The 13,971-nt window shown below is 36.8% G+C and overlaps 1 protein-coding gene and 1 long non-coding RNA gene across 2 annotated transcripts in view; one reads left to right on the plus strand and one right to left on the minus strand.

Moving 5' to 3' along the window:
* Positions 1 to 10,853, minus strand: part of LOC135215438 (uncharacterized) — a 166,365-nt gene extending 155,512 nt beyond the window's left edge. The window contains exon 1 of the mRNA XM_064250092.1: positions 10,201 to 10,853. The gene's annotated coding sequence lies outside the window, so the exon portion shown is untranslated. The remainder of the gene's footprint in view (positions 1 to 10,200) is intronic.
* LOC135215437 (uncharacterized) lies at positions 400 to 5,364 on the plus strand. The gene is made up of 2 exons (XR_010314683.1): positions 400 to 1,052; positions 4,306 to 5,364. It is a non-coding gene; the product is annotated as an uncharacterized LOC135215437 (long non-coding RNA).
* Positions 10,854 to 13,971: the final 3,118 nt, after the last annotated feature.

Below are 13,971 nucleotides of genomic sequence, written 5' to 3' on the forward strand. Positions count from 1 at the left end.
TAACATATCCTAAACAATACAATACTTATCCGGATATTTTTACTTCCACGTAAGTTTTCTAAGTACAGACAAGGAATGATCCAGCCTCCAGCTTACTCGGGGTGTGTGCTAAAATCTACGGTTAAATAGAGCCTTGTTTCACCAACGAAAATTAAAATAAATATGCTTTACTTTATTGGAAATCATTTTTCTTGTCTGTTTAACATGCACATTATTTTCTACACTTTCATTCTAATAACTAAATAATAAATATCCTATCCTAAAATTCCTGTATCTTTAACTCAACGCAAAACACCTTTTCCAGACCTATTTAGGCTTTACTACCCCCAACAAGAACAAAAACAAGAACAACAACAACAACAAGTAGTTTTATAGGCTTACTCCCCGAATAAGAGTAAAATATCGGAAGAATCGCGCCTTTTATCTTTAAAAGAAAATATTGTCCATTAGAAATATATGCTTGCTCTTTAATTTGCCTGTTCCATATTTTCCAATAATAACTTACTCACTCTGGTTAATTGCTTCGTGAAGTTAAGAATGGAATGTCAGTCCGTTACAAGTCAAGCATGGAGGATATTTTTCATTGTTGGCTCCAGTTTAACCTTTTCTCGGGGAGTGGAAAAGAGGGACTCTTCCCGCCCAAACTTGGTTACACCAAGAGTTACACCACGATACGAAACGAGTCCCGGTGCTGCTGCTGCTGCTGCTGCTGCTGCGAGAGGGCATTAAAACCTCCAAACCACTAGACCGAATCATCACACTCTAAACCGTATCGGTGGAGCTTGGAACTACAATCAAAGTCACTCGTCCTCCTCTCTCCCTCTCTCGAGATGCCTCGCCCATGTCACACGAAGGTGGAACTCTGCGAGATCGCAGCAGTGCTTTGCGTGGCCATTCTGCCAACGGTGTTGGTGGCAGTTATAGTCTATCATTATGGCCAACCGCTGGATAATGGGATCATGAGCGTTGCGCTCATGATATTCGCAGCCGTCATAGTCTTGTGGATTGTGACTCGTATCTGCAGATCGAGGACGGACGCCAGTCAAGATCGGGTGAGTTAGTTCTCTTGAAATGCATTGTAATTTGTGTTGCGTATCGTCTGTTGTCGTTCAACGCTGGTGGCGATCAGATTTCTGTTACAGAAATCTACAAGAACGTGGATTCACAAACAGATATATGATCACATTTTAGGATCTTGTTCAAGAGTGCTTTTGCCTAGCCTATAACTGATGCAAACAATTGGATGGGTCCTAATAAGGAACTATTGTGCGTGTATGAACGTATGTGTGTATATATATATAATTATATATATACACATATACGTATATATATATATATATTTATATATATATACATACATACATACATGCATACATACATACATACACACACATACATATATCGAGCTACAATGTCCTTTAATATCTAATTCGCTCTACCTCGGAATTAATATATTTTCATATATGCTTAACCGAAGGTTAAGCATATATGAAAATATATTAATTCCGGTCCAGGCAAGTCTATTATCGAGAAAAAATTCACCTTCGGTTAAGCATATATGAAAATATATTAATTCCGAGGTAGAGCGAATTAGATATTAAAGGACATTGTAGCTTGATATATGTATATGAATCACGGAAATGTGATATGACTTACAGACACATACATATATACATACATATATACATATGCGTGCCTATCAGTACATACATAATTATCTCTGAAAGATATAAAAAAGTGGATGTCGTCGAAGAAACTAAAACTTCATGAAGACAAAACTAAGAGCATTGTTATTTGGATCTGCGAGTTCACTACGAAAATATGAACACTTCGAAAGAATAACTATTGGCTCGTCATCCATAAACACTGTAGTGGCAGTGAGGAACTTAGGAGTTAGGAGTATCTATTGATAATATAATCCATGAAAAATCCTATATTGCATATTGTAACAACCTACAACTCTCATGTATGAAACATCGCATTTATCAGACAATATTTAAACGAAGATACTCTGAAAACAGCAATTTTTGTAACCAAATACTCTCGAGGCTTGACTGCTACCACTTTATATAGTACTACGGTATTCCTAACTATACACTGAGAAAATCGCAGACTACAAAATAGAGCCGCCAGATTAATAAAAGGATTACGTTACCGTGACAGAATAACCCTGGCACTAATCGAGCTACACTGGCTCCCAGTAAAAGCAAGAATATAATACAAAATATCTAAGAAACTGACCACGTGGTCAGCTCAACATTATGGTATCGCGGGCTCGTTTCTCGCTTCCGGACATCAGATTTCTTTGAAGTTGGATCTCGGATGCTCTGTAGTGACAAGAGTATCCACAAAAGAGCACAGAATTTGAGAAGTTGAGAGGGCATTGTGGCTATTACATTTACGCATGTCCATAAAGTCCCAGTACCATTACAAGCCATAAATACTTGTAATGGTACTGGGACTTTATGGACACCTTGTAGTATATATAGTTGAGGGTATTGTGGCTATTCCATTTACACATGTAGTATATACATATATGTTCCACATGAAGCATATACTACATATATGTTCGAACTACCTAACTTTGGGGGATTGTATACTTAATCTGTCATCGGAAGAAAACGAACTGATTTCGAATTCCAGTTCTGCTTTTAAATAATCGAAGTCAACCCACCTCCACCATCTGTTAAGTTTGTAAAAAAAATAAATAAATAAAGATAGCGATATGCATGCCACAAGACATTTTACAATTCTACATATATTACACCTTTCATAACTACAAATATGAAGCTACGAATGAGCCATTAACGTCGAATTCACTTTACATTCAAGAATTAACTGCATCCAAACCAGGCCTCAAATACACAAATTTCACTTTTCGTGCAAATGACTCACTGGATTAAGCAATTTGGCAATAATTGTGGGTTGTGTTCTTGTGACTTAAGACTTGAAATTACAACGTTGTACGTAACACTGACACGTTACGAACCTGGTATACTCGTACAGCTATCACGGTGGAAATGGGACGGTTTCCGTCCTATAGGCGCTGAGTAGTGAGGTCACAAGACATATTTTACATATGTACGTATATAAACATTTAAGATTTATTTTTTAAATACTTCCCTCTCTATTATATATAGCTTTTACTACCGTTGGCTCGATACATATACGTGTAAATATATGTACATACACTATATATATATATATATATATATATATATATATATATATATATACATATATATGTGTGTGTGTATGCAAGCGCGCGGACATACGTATATAGCGACACATTTACATACACAACTAAAATTCAAAATTACACAAGAAAAGAAACAGGTGTCAGTCTAGTACTACATTACACAATCTCGGTAACTATTGCTTGAGATTGGGGGAAACCCGTCTTGCACTACTCAGTTGTCCCTCCTATTGTCCCGCGCCTGTGACGAACTATGTAACGGTCATGCGTATGAAATCATTATATTTATATTTAACGAAATTGGGTTCTGAAATCGCTGATCTCGTCCTTGACAAAAAAAAAAAAAAAAAAAAAAAAAAAAAAAATTGTAAGGATATGAATTAAACATTGATTTATCACCTTCATATTAAATACAAACTGGAGGAAAGACTAAGCAAGAACTTGAACCACTTAGCGCTTACTTTTTTTTCTTTCTTTCTTTGTAACCTCACCTGGGTGTGAAACCGCTAGGTCAACTATTTGTTTTTATCCACTCCTCTGCTCTATGACTACTTAAGACAATCACGAGTTAAAGCGTTACATCATGTGTGTGTATTTGTTATATATATACATACATACATATATATATTATATATCTAAAAATAGACGCAACGTGACTTTAGTATATAAGCGAATACCACATTTTCCTGTGGTATTCGTTTTTATACAACAATAATTATATATATATATATATATATATATATATATATATATCCACTACTCTGCTCTATGACTAACTTAAGACAATCACGAGTTAAAGCGATACATCAAGTGTGTGTATTTGTTATACACACACACACACACATATATATATATAGAGAGAGAGAGAGAGAGAGACGCAACGTGACTTTAGTATATAGCGAATACCACATTTTCCTGTGGTATCGTTTTTATACAACAATAATTATATATATATAATATATATATATATATATAGATATATATATATAAATTAGTTATTTATTGTAGTGCGTGTCTTAATTAAGAAGATGACAGTGCAGACACAAAACAAATCTTTTTTTATATAGTTCGTAAACATCTGTCTAATAACGCTTCTTCTTCTATTCCAGGTTGGCCTCGTGAGCGACCCCGAAGCCCTTGTCGAAGAAGTCATCACAAAATCTCCGGGAGTTAACAACCAGACACCCATTTTCACTCCCATAACATCAAACCTGCTGCAACATCACATCAACCCGAAAAATGCAGCGCCCTGTAACATTCTACCTTTCCCAGCGAATACCAAGACACCTGCTGACTTTTCTGTGAATAACTGCCTACACGTCTGAGTACCACCAGTCCACCACTGGAAAAGGTACTAACTGCGTCTAGAGGCTCTTACGCGTGAATCACGAGCCGTCAGGTTTCATTTTCATGAATGCAGAGTACAGGAATTTGCGTCGCGAGCAGGAGGATTTCCTGACCATTGCACCTTCATTATGCCGTATAGTAAACCTTGGTCAACACGAGGATTATACGGAAACCCAAGGATATCGATAATCACTACTTTCGACAATGCTGTCTTCGTTTAGCAGGTACCGTAAGGCAGTTTATGGATAGATAGTGATGTTGATTTCCCACGCATTGGCTTGAAGAATAGAGCAGTTGGAGGAAAAAATAATGGAGAACGCTTTAGTGGATGGAGATCGCCTAGTGCGTCGTACTTATCGCCAGGATCTTTCGTTAGACTATACTAGAACATGTACATGTGATAAATACGTAAGCTTTACGTGTACCATGGTGCTACATTAATGTATTTTGTACATAACGCAAGAATAAACCTTTTAATATAGAAAAGTGCATTGCAAGTGAGAATCCTAGTCATACTGCATTAGAAACCTACATTATGATGATAGTACTAACTACTTCTAGGCACTAATCTGAAAAATAATGTTTAATTAACTAATGATATCTGATTTGTTTTCTCCCGTGTGGCTTTTTAAAGCAAGTCGACCGTTTTAACGACGTACCCATTTTTCGAAAAACATGCCTCTTCTGTAAGTGCAAATACCGTCACAACGAGGGCACCTACTTGGGAATGTCATAGGAGCCCAAAACCATCAAGTGTTATGCTGTGTTCATCTCGTTGTTTTTACGTGAACTGTTTCAAAAAATATATCTATATTTGTTAATTGTATTTCCATTTCCTTTGTTATTGTTTTTTGTGATTAAGTATGCAAAAATGATTTTAAAAAATTTTTCATTTCTATTTGTGCAATGGAGAACCGTAACACATTTTATTTAAAAGCATTTGATGGACGCTTCATATTTTAAAGTATAAACAAGGTAGAGCGAAATATTACCGCTAAAAAAATTACAGTTGAACAGATATGACTTTTAACAATGTCTTTACAAAAATACACCCACAGTAGTAGTTCACACAAAGTCGTTTAATCGCTCTAAGACATGCGATTTCTGTTTCCATTGTATTTTTACCTTATTTAGAACTGCATCAGTGTCAGACTACTTGCGTGATAAGTGGAGACATTTAGCACCCTTGAAGGATAAGCACCTTGTGGAGGGTACAGATGAACTGTTCTCTACTGAAAATTTTAAAATTACGTAGTAGGCAGAGTACTGCTTTAAATACTCAGCATGGGTGGCTGACCATCTTGACATCAGTACCACACTAGATTTCTACATTTTAATTATGCACATGGTATTGTTCAGGTTCCATGTAACTTTCTGAATGAGTAACTGCATGATGGAAAAACCCCAAGGTTGCAGATGGCTTTCTAGGTGTCGGTAACACACCCAGAATTAATATATTTTTGTACAACAGGAAGTATTGCGTGAACTTTACAAAGAAATAGTTACAGACTTGAGTTGAAACATTCACAACAACATACCAACAAAACTGTTCAAGTTTCCAATAAGCACAATGTTTCATCCAGTTATACAAACACCTCCCTAACCATTATGTTCTGGCTCTTGAACAAGTAATGGGTTACTTCCTCTATTAAGAAAAATAATTCTCATGTCAACACATATGTTCCATTACCCAGATTATCAATTACAACGGTGTGACTAATTCTTCTGAATTTATGCATTAATAAAGCACAAAACTTGACATTCCACTGTAACTCTGTTAATACAAGGTTCACTACACCAGAGAAATTCAACATGAAACAAAACCACCACAAAACCTGACTTTCTAGTTTCTGTATTTTTCTTGAAACACCTTTAGATTATCTTGTAGCAAACGTCAGAGCAACCATCAAACAGAAACTCCATGACCAGACTGTCTTTAAAATGATCCAACTGGATATTTCCAAGTCATGTATAATTTTTACATCTATCCATTGGAGTGCACATATTGTTTGTTGTGTTTACTGCATCATCCTCCTACTGTTTTTCCAGAAAAATACACAAACTCTAGATCCAGCGATATCTCATCTTACGTCATTAATCTGTTCAAATATTCAAGATCTATACTGAATATACCCTTTAAATAACAACCTAGACACCATATAAACCCCTATTAGAAAACCTACAACTTCACTAATGCAGTAAGTTATTCAATGATTCAACATTTTTCCTGCTTTTTTTTCATTTTCATGCATTTTTACTGGAAATAAAGAAAAGCCAAATGACAAAATACCGAAAATTTACAGTTAAGTATTGTATTTTAATACACATGATGGGTACCACTAAAGCACTTGATGGGCCAGAGGAAGTACGTGGAACATGCGGAAGAGACTACAGGTACAAAGTCAGCACCAGCAAGTGGCCAAACGCGGGAATTACAGCCACATGCCAAATTCATTTAGCCCTCTCTATTATACAGAGCTGCGTCCTGAAAGCTTGATAGAAAGTCCAATTTGTTTGTTAAGTTCAACAAAGGTAACTTAGCCATTCAATATGTATATAGTTAGCCTACAGCATATACCACTGTCTAATAATAAAGGGCCACGCATTTTGTTGACCTAGACAACATGACTGCAATGTACACCAGGAGATCAGGCTCACATTATCTCCTCTCAACACAGTAATGCTATCCTTCCCTCAAATGATACAAGCAATGATGTGGCACTTGTCTGCAATTCACTTCCCTGAATCTCTCAATGTCTTAGCACACTCTCTATCAAGAGAAAAGACAGCTTCAACAGAGTGGATGTTGAACAATCATTCTTTTCAATCAATTGCCACCATGCTTCCACAACTAAGTGGACCTGTTTGTCACATGCAAAAACCACCAACTTCAAGTGTATGTGTCTCCGAACTTTGACAATCAGCCAATATCAAAAGATGCATTTCTACAAGACTGGAATAAATGGAGGATGATATACTTTTTTCCTCCATTGTCCTAGATTTTAATGCTTTGAACAAACTTCTAACCTTCAACGGAACCTCTTACTTTATAGTCCCAAATTGGCCAGACAGGCCTTAGTTCATATTACTTCAACAACTGGCATCAGGAGCTTGTATTAGTGAAATGTGCTCTCTTAGATGGGGATGCAGCATGAAAGCTTATAGGCTATATCCCACATGTCACGCAGACATGGGAATTTGTACCTCTGAATGTTTTCAAGTTGAAAGTTTACATACAGGATTCACTATCCGTATAGGTGAAAATATCTTTCTGTACTTTTAGTCTTTTAAATTATTTTATACTGTGCGTATAATTACTGAGTATCATCTTATATAATTCAACTTTATTTCAAGTGCATTCGCACTTTTTATTGACTTTTGTATTTTCTGGGGGCTGAGCAATGTTATAGTTTATGTTATGTACAGCCAAACTTCATGTACGTACTAAGGTATTGTTTTTCCTACTGTATTTCTAAACTTTTAAATGGTTTTATTCTGTACATTGTAACACCATGTATATATTATTTTATATATTCCAATATTTTACATGTGCTTCACACCTTTTTGTTTGACTACTTTTTGTATCTTTATATTTGTTGCTGACCAAGTCACATACAGCAAATCCATTTTTATTTTTTCCCATTATTTCCCAGATAAACAACTATAACGCCAAAATTGGCTGAAGGCATGACAAAAGATGAGAAACTACTGAATTAAATACGTAAAGATTCCACATTTTTCATGAAAAAAAAAAATATAAATCTTGTAATAAATGTCATGCCGTCATCACTAAGAGACTAGTCACTACTCTGCATAGTACCTATATTTGTAAGTCATAAAAGATTTTCCATCTGGCTAAGTATTCTTTGTTTGATGCCCACTCTAATGTAAATAGTAAATAATTCAGAAAATTATGTGGACCCTGAACAACTTCAATTATAAAAAAACTATGTGGACCCTGAACAACTTCAAGTATATATACCTCAAAATACAAAATAATTGTAGCATGATGTAAAGGATAGGGGGAAGCAGCCTTGAATTCATTTAGTATATTCAAAGCAGTACCTTGTATTTAAAGATTCTCAAAGCAGAATAGCCTCCTTCATCTTTCAGTACATGCAGCTCATTTGTAACCTTTAATTGTTCTTGTCCTTCAAAGGTGGAAAGTTGTCTACCTTTACCACACTAGGTATCCAACATTGGAGCTGATGACCTTGCCACCTCTAACACTTCTAGGTAAGGTAAGGTACACAAGTTAAACAGAAGCTGATTGTGACCCTGTCAGATCTGAAGAACTTGGTTAAATTAAGTGTATGGGCCAAGTGAATTGAACGCCACTCCAGCCAGATAAGGACCCAGTTCCATAGGTTATGTTAGGTTAGGATGCACCCCTTAATTTACTCTGACTTATGGTGCTCTAGTTTAGGCCAGGTTTGCCCCTAAACAGATAAGAACTTACTGCCATTGGTTAGGTTAGGTTAGGATGCACCCCTATAATCTACTCTATAAATCATGGTGCTCTAGTTCAGGTCAGGTTTGCCCCTAAACAGTTAATGACCCAGTTAGGTTAGGATTATACATTCACATGTTCCCACCACCCCAAAACCTGGTTCCCCAATGTTTGTTTTTATGGTGTTTTTACGTTGCACGGAACCAGTGGTTATTCAGCAACGGGACCAACGGCTTTACGTGACTTATGAACCACGTCGAGAGTGAACTTCTATCACCAGAAATACACCTCTCACTCCTCAATGGAATGGCCGTGAATCGAACCCGCGACCACAGAGTTGGAACGCTAATACCACACCAACCACGCCGCTGAGGCGCTTGGTTCTCCATTGTGAGTCCCCATTAGTATTGTTCAACATGAAGGAACATAGGTATACTTATGGGATAAAATACCAAATGGCCAGCCTCTACCATAGCACGACCACCTCCCCTTAAATCAGAAATTATGGCCTTAATTTGTGACTTGGGGAAAAAAAAAAAAAAAACTTACTTCGAGAGGAAAGTAGAGCTCTCGAGGTGTTGCTTAGACTGTCGCTGGCTATTGACTAATGTCTATCCTGGGTTACAGGACGTGTTAAAGTAGGTAGTACTTTTCGGGAAGGTGGTCGCGCTACGGTAGAGGCTGCCCATTCAGTATTTTACCCTACTTCTGACATAAGGGTATTTTGGTCTTTAAATTAAAATTTTCCTGCTTTAATATGTGCTTTGGGTATTTCCTATGTTATTTCGTTAGTTTTATGTAACACCCCTTTGCTTTCCTACTGTGGTCCCCCCACTTGAATACTATAGACTAAGTATTAATTGGCTAACAAAAAAAATTTAAAATTACATCTACCAATGCTGAACTCTGCTAGGTATAAGCAAGCTGTAAATTTTCGTAAAATAAAAAAAAAATAAAAAACTGAATGTAGGTACTATATTTTTTATAGTTGGAAACAGATAGTCTGAATGTCAACAATTGGTGCAACTTGAATATTTCCCTGACCCAACTACCTAATTCATGGACTTAGTTTACTCAACTATATCGGATGATGGCCTACCTTTATTAATACTATGCTGGCTCAGTTTGACGACGAAAATAAAGTTTCGTGCAAAAATTACAAAATTTTACTTATGCAGCCCAATATACATAAAATGATCTGACTTACCTAGTTACTTGAAAGTAAACTCCGGCCATCCACTCGAATCAGGAAAATGGTCGAAAACTTCTTCATTGAAGTCTTTCATCTCAGTGATCATTTCGTGCTCTGTGATTATCATGGCCCGAGAACGAGTACTAATGTCAATGAGCCACATATATAGTATTATATAGAATGCTTAAAAATAACTGCCCCTTGATTGTTGTCGTACATAACGACCTCGCCACACATTAGCCTACTGCCGAAATATAGTTCAAATTACTTTATGCCTGCAAAATGTAAGTCCAATATTTCTTTCAAAACTGTGTCCATTTTTTTTTTTTTTTTCATTATAAACAGCTTCAGTTGCCAAGTGAGCTTTTAGACACAAATCCAGTCCACAAGCAAAGTAGAGCTCGGGCACCGAGTGAAAGACTCCTCCATGATTTCCACTGGTTCCTGCAGTCAATGATTCTGGATAACGTGTCTCCGGGTTTTTTTTTTTTTTTCTTTCTTTCTAATTCGTAATGTTTTGCTTCCTAGAGGCGCTGCGACGAGTCCAAATCACCTGCATTAATATTTCTAACTCATCCCAACAGAGCTAGTAAATCAATTACACTATTTTTATGACCGGAAGATTGCTCGTGGTGCTTCATCTTATGGATCCCGCACCCCGATTTGTGTCGACATCGAGCCCCCGCCGAAAAAGCAGGCAAGGAAAATAAAAACATGGCATTGGTTTCTTCTAGCCACTCACTATTTTCGTAAAACTGCTTGGAAAATGCGGTCCCGTACCTTCTCAGTCGGTCTGTCCTACCTACTTCTCTGCTGTAGTAGGTATGGACAAATGTGACATAGGCCTACCTTGATTCCGAATTGATCACTATATTTCAACTCTGAGAACTCAATATTTTAGCGTTTTCCATAATTCAACAACAAAAAATTAGTTTGGTCAACATGTTATTACAGATGCACACTTCATGGCGCCATCTCTTGAACAGAATGTATCGTACTACAAATTTTGTCTGGAAAATTTGTCTGGAATCAGTCTATCCGGTATAAAAATCAAGGTAATCTATATACTTGTCAAATTATCACAAGGCTATTATTTTTAAAGCAAACTACTTGCCTTTCGTTTGCAATTTAGGTTAGTACATAAATGTAATCATAAGCATGGCAAGCGAGAGGCGTAGGTCTTGTTACCATGCCGTATAAGCACATTGTCTGATATACCTAAAGCAGTTTAAACTATATTTAATTTTTCCAGGATCTCGAAACACTGAGCGTTGCTGCCAGCCCCAGCTTTGGATGAAACCCAGAACAGCCATCATACGGATACTGAAATGTGTGTAAATATAATATGCTCTTTCTCTCACCCACATTATTTATATAATATATATATATATATATATATTATATCTATATATATATATAGATATATATATATATATATATATATATATATATATATATGAGAAAAATTATCAATTTTCGCTTTTCTACAGGATTTTTAAAAAAATTACAGCAACCGCACTGACTCCTCTCCTCTTCACGCCTTAGTGATAAGCGTAACGAAAAGGGATAAAGAAAGCAAGAAATTAAAGGTCATTGTGGCTTTTACAAACGCACATGTACAACCACTTCCAATATAAAATACTACCCGAGTTTTAGGCTTCTGACATACCCGTTTCATTGCTTCAGCCGGACAACTGCCTATAGTCTGTTCAGTCCAAGATGAAGCTACATCACTGCATTGTACAAGAAATTAATTTAGTTTCAAGTGCAACTGCGAGGTTTTCCTCCAATTACACCTTTCAACTCTTTCTATTGTCGATTTGTTTCAGCGCTGAATACACTTCATTGGTCCCCGCGCTTGGCCTTAGGCCTATATTCTATTCTATTCCTGTGCAGGGTTTAAAACCCTAATTACATTGTTGGGTAAAGCAGTTTCAATGGGGGCACGCTACCATCATTTTTTCAGTTCGTCATCATCAAGTGTCTTGGTTGTCCCCCTTTAATTCATTATTTTTTTCTAAATTACAATTATTTCGATGAAACTTTTTTCTGGAAATCATTATATAATTTCCTTTCTAAATTTTTCTGAGAATTGTCTATTGATCTTCATGGTCTCATACACAACTATAATTTAATAACTTTATTAGTCGACCTGACAACTTCAAATGCGGTTTTTTTTTATGATGATCTAATCTATGGCAGACTTTAAGCTTTTCATGATTCACAATAGTTCAGTTAGTTATTCTGCTTCTCTTTTACTGCTATAATGTGGATTTTGTGGAACATTGCCTGTAGCAATAGTACTAATAGTCTGTGATATGGGATGGAATATGGAATTTAGGCAAAAGCCTAGCGCTGGGACCTATGAGGTCATCCAACGCTGCACGGGAATTTGAGTAGAAAGGAAAACCTCGGTTTCACCACGAATAGTTATTAAGAGCGCGAATGGAAATGCAGCAAAAGGAATGTTTGTTTGCTTATATGGTGTTTTTACGTTGCATGGAACCAGTGGTTATTCAGCAACTGGACTTTACGTGACTTCCGAACCACGTCGAGAATGAACTTCTATCACCAGAAATACACCTCTCTCACTCCTCAATGAAATGGCCGGGAATCGAACCCGCGAACACTAAGGTGAGAAGCAAACACCAAACCAACCACGCCACTGAGGAATGGAAGAGGTTGGCAGCAAGGGGCGAATAGTTGTGTTCTATGGGGCAAAGAACCTCTAAAAATGCGAACAGTACACCCGTGTGAAGTGGACCGACTGCACTATACCCCAACACAAGGCATAGTATAGAATGGTCAGGTAGTCATTTGCGGCTTATTCCCCCAAGAGATCCGCGCCACCTGGAGGCCAGGTCAGGGCGAGAAGTCACTTAGCTACCGCTTCATTCAAATGTCTATCATAGGTCACTTCAATCATCTCTGTATTGATTTATTTCTACATTCTTCGAATACAACCATAATTTTGATATTTTATATAAATCTAAATTACTTAAATAATGCCAAACAACCGCGCCGTGTTTGGTTGTTATTCAAAAAGTAGAAAAAAGAAGGTACCCTTTTTCCGATTCCCTCGTGATGAGGAAACAAGACGGAAATGAGTTCATCGTTGTAAGACAAAGGACAACTTTAACAGTACTACTCACCGCATATGCAGTAAGCATTTTGAAGAAAATGCATATAAGACCTGCAGCAGGAACTTCTTGGATCGCGAGCCCCAGCAATGAAATTCAGACGTATGAATGTGAGGAAAGCAGTGCAGCCTCTTTCGGAAACATCTAAAGCTTTAGATTTTTATGGAAGTCAGGGACTTATGAAGAGCATGTCCTGGGAAAGTACAAGGGACTTTATAAAGCTCATGGTTTGATGTGTTCAATTTAAGGGTACCTTATGACAAAATAAATCTAGAGATGCTTATGGGATGCAACAGAATAAAATCCTTGACAATATGAAGTTTACTGCTGAAACAATGCGAGTTTGCAAAAGTAGTAAGATCTATCAGTTCCAAAAGGGACTTATTGTGTCATGTAAATCCTTGCCACGGTTACATGATATGTTGAAAAGTAAATATGATGGATCATACATAACTACCTCCGGACTTGACCAAGATGGACTGGAAAACATGTTTGGCTGTCTTAGACAAATGGGTGCAACTTATGATCATCCTACGCCAGTTGAAGTCAAACACAGAATAAGGTCATATTTACTTGACAAAATAAACTATAACTGGAAAAAATTGTAACTCGATGAAGGAGTGCGATTCTTCAAATATGTCGGAAG

This window comes from Macrobrachium nipponense, chromosome 5, assembly GCF_015104395.2.
Source record: "Macrobrachium nipponense isolate FS-2020 chromosome 5, ASM1510439v2, whole genome shotgun sequence".
Lineage (NCBI taxonomy): Eukaryota > Metazoa > Arthropoda > Malacostraca > Decapoda > Palaemonidae > Macrobrachium > Macrobrachium nipponense.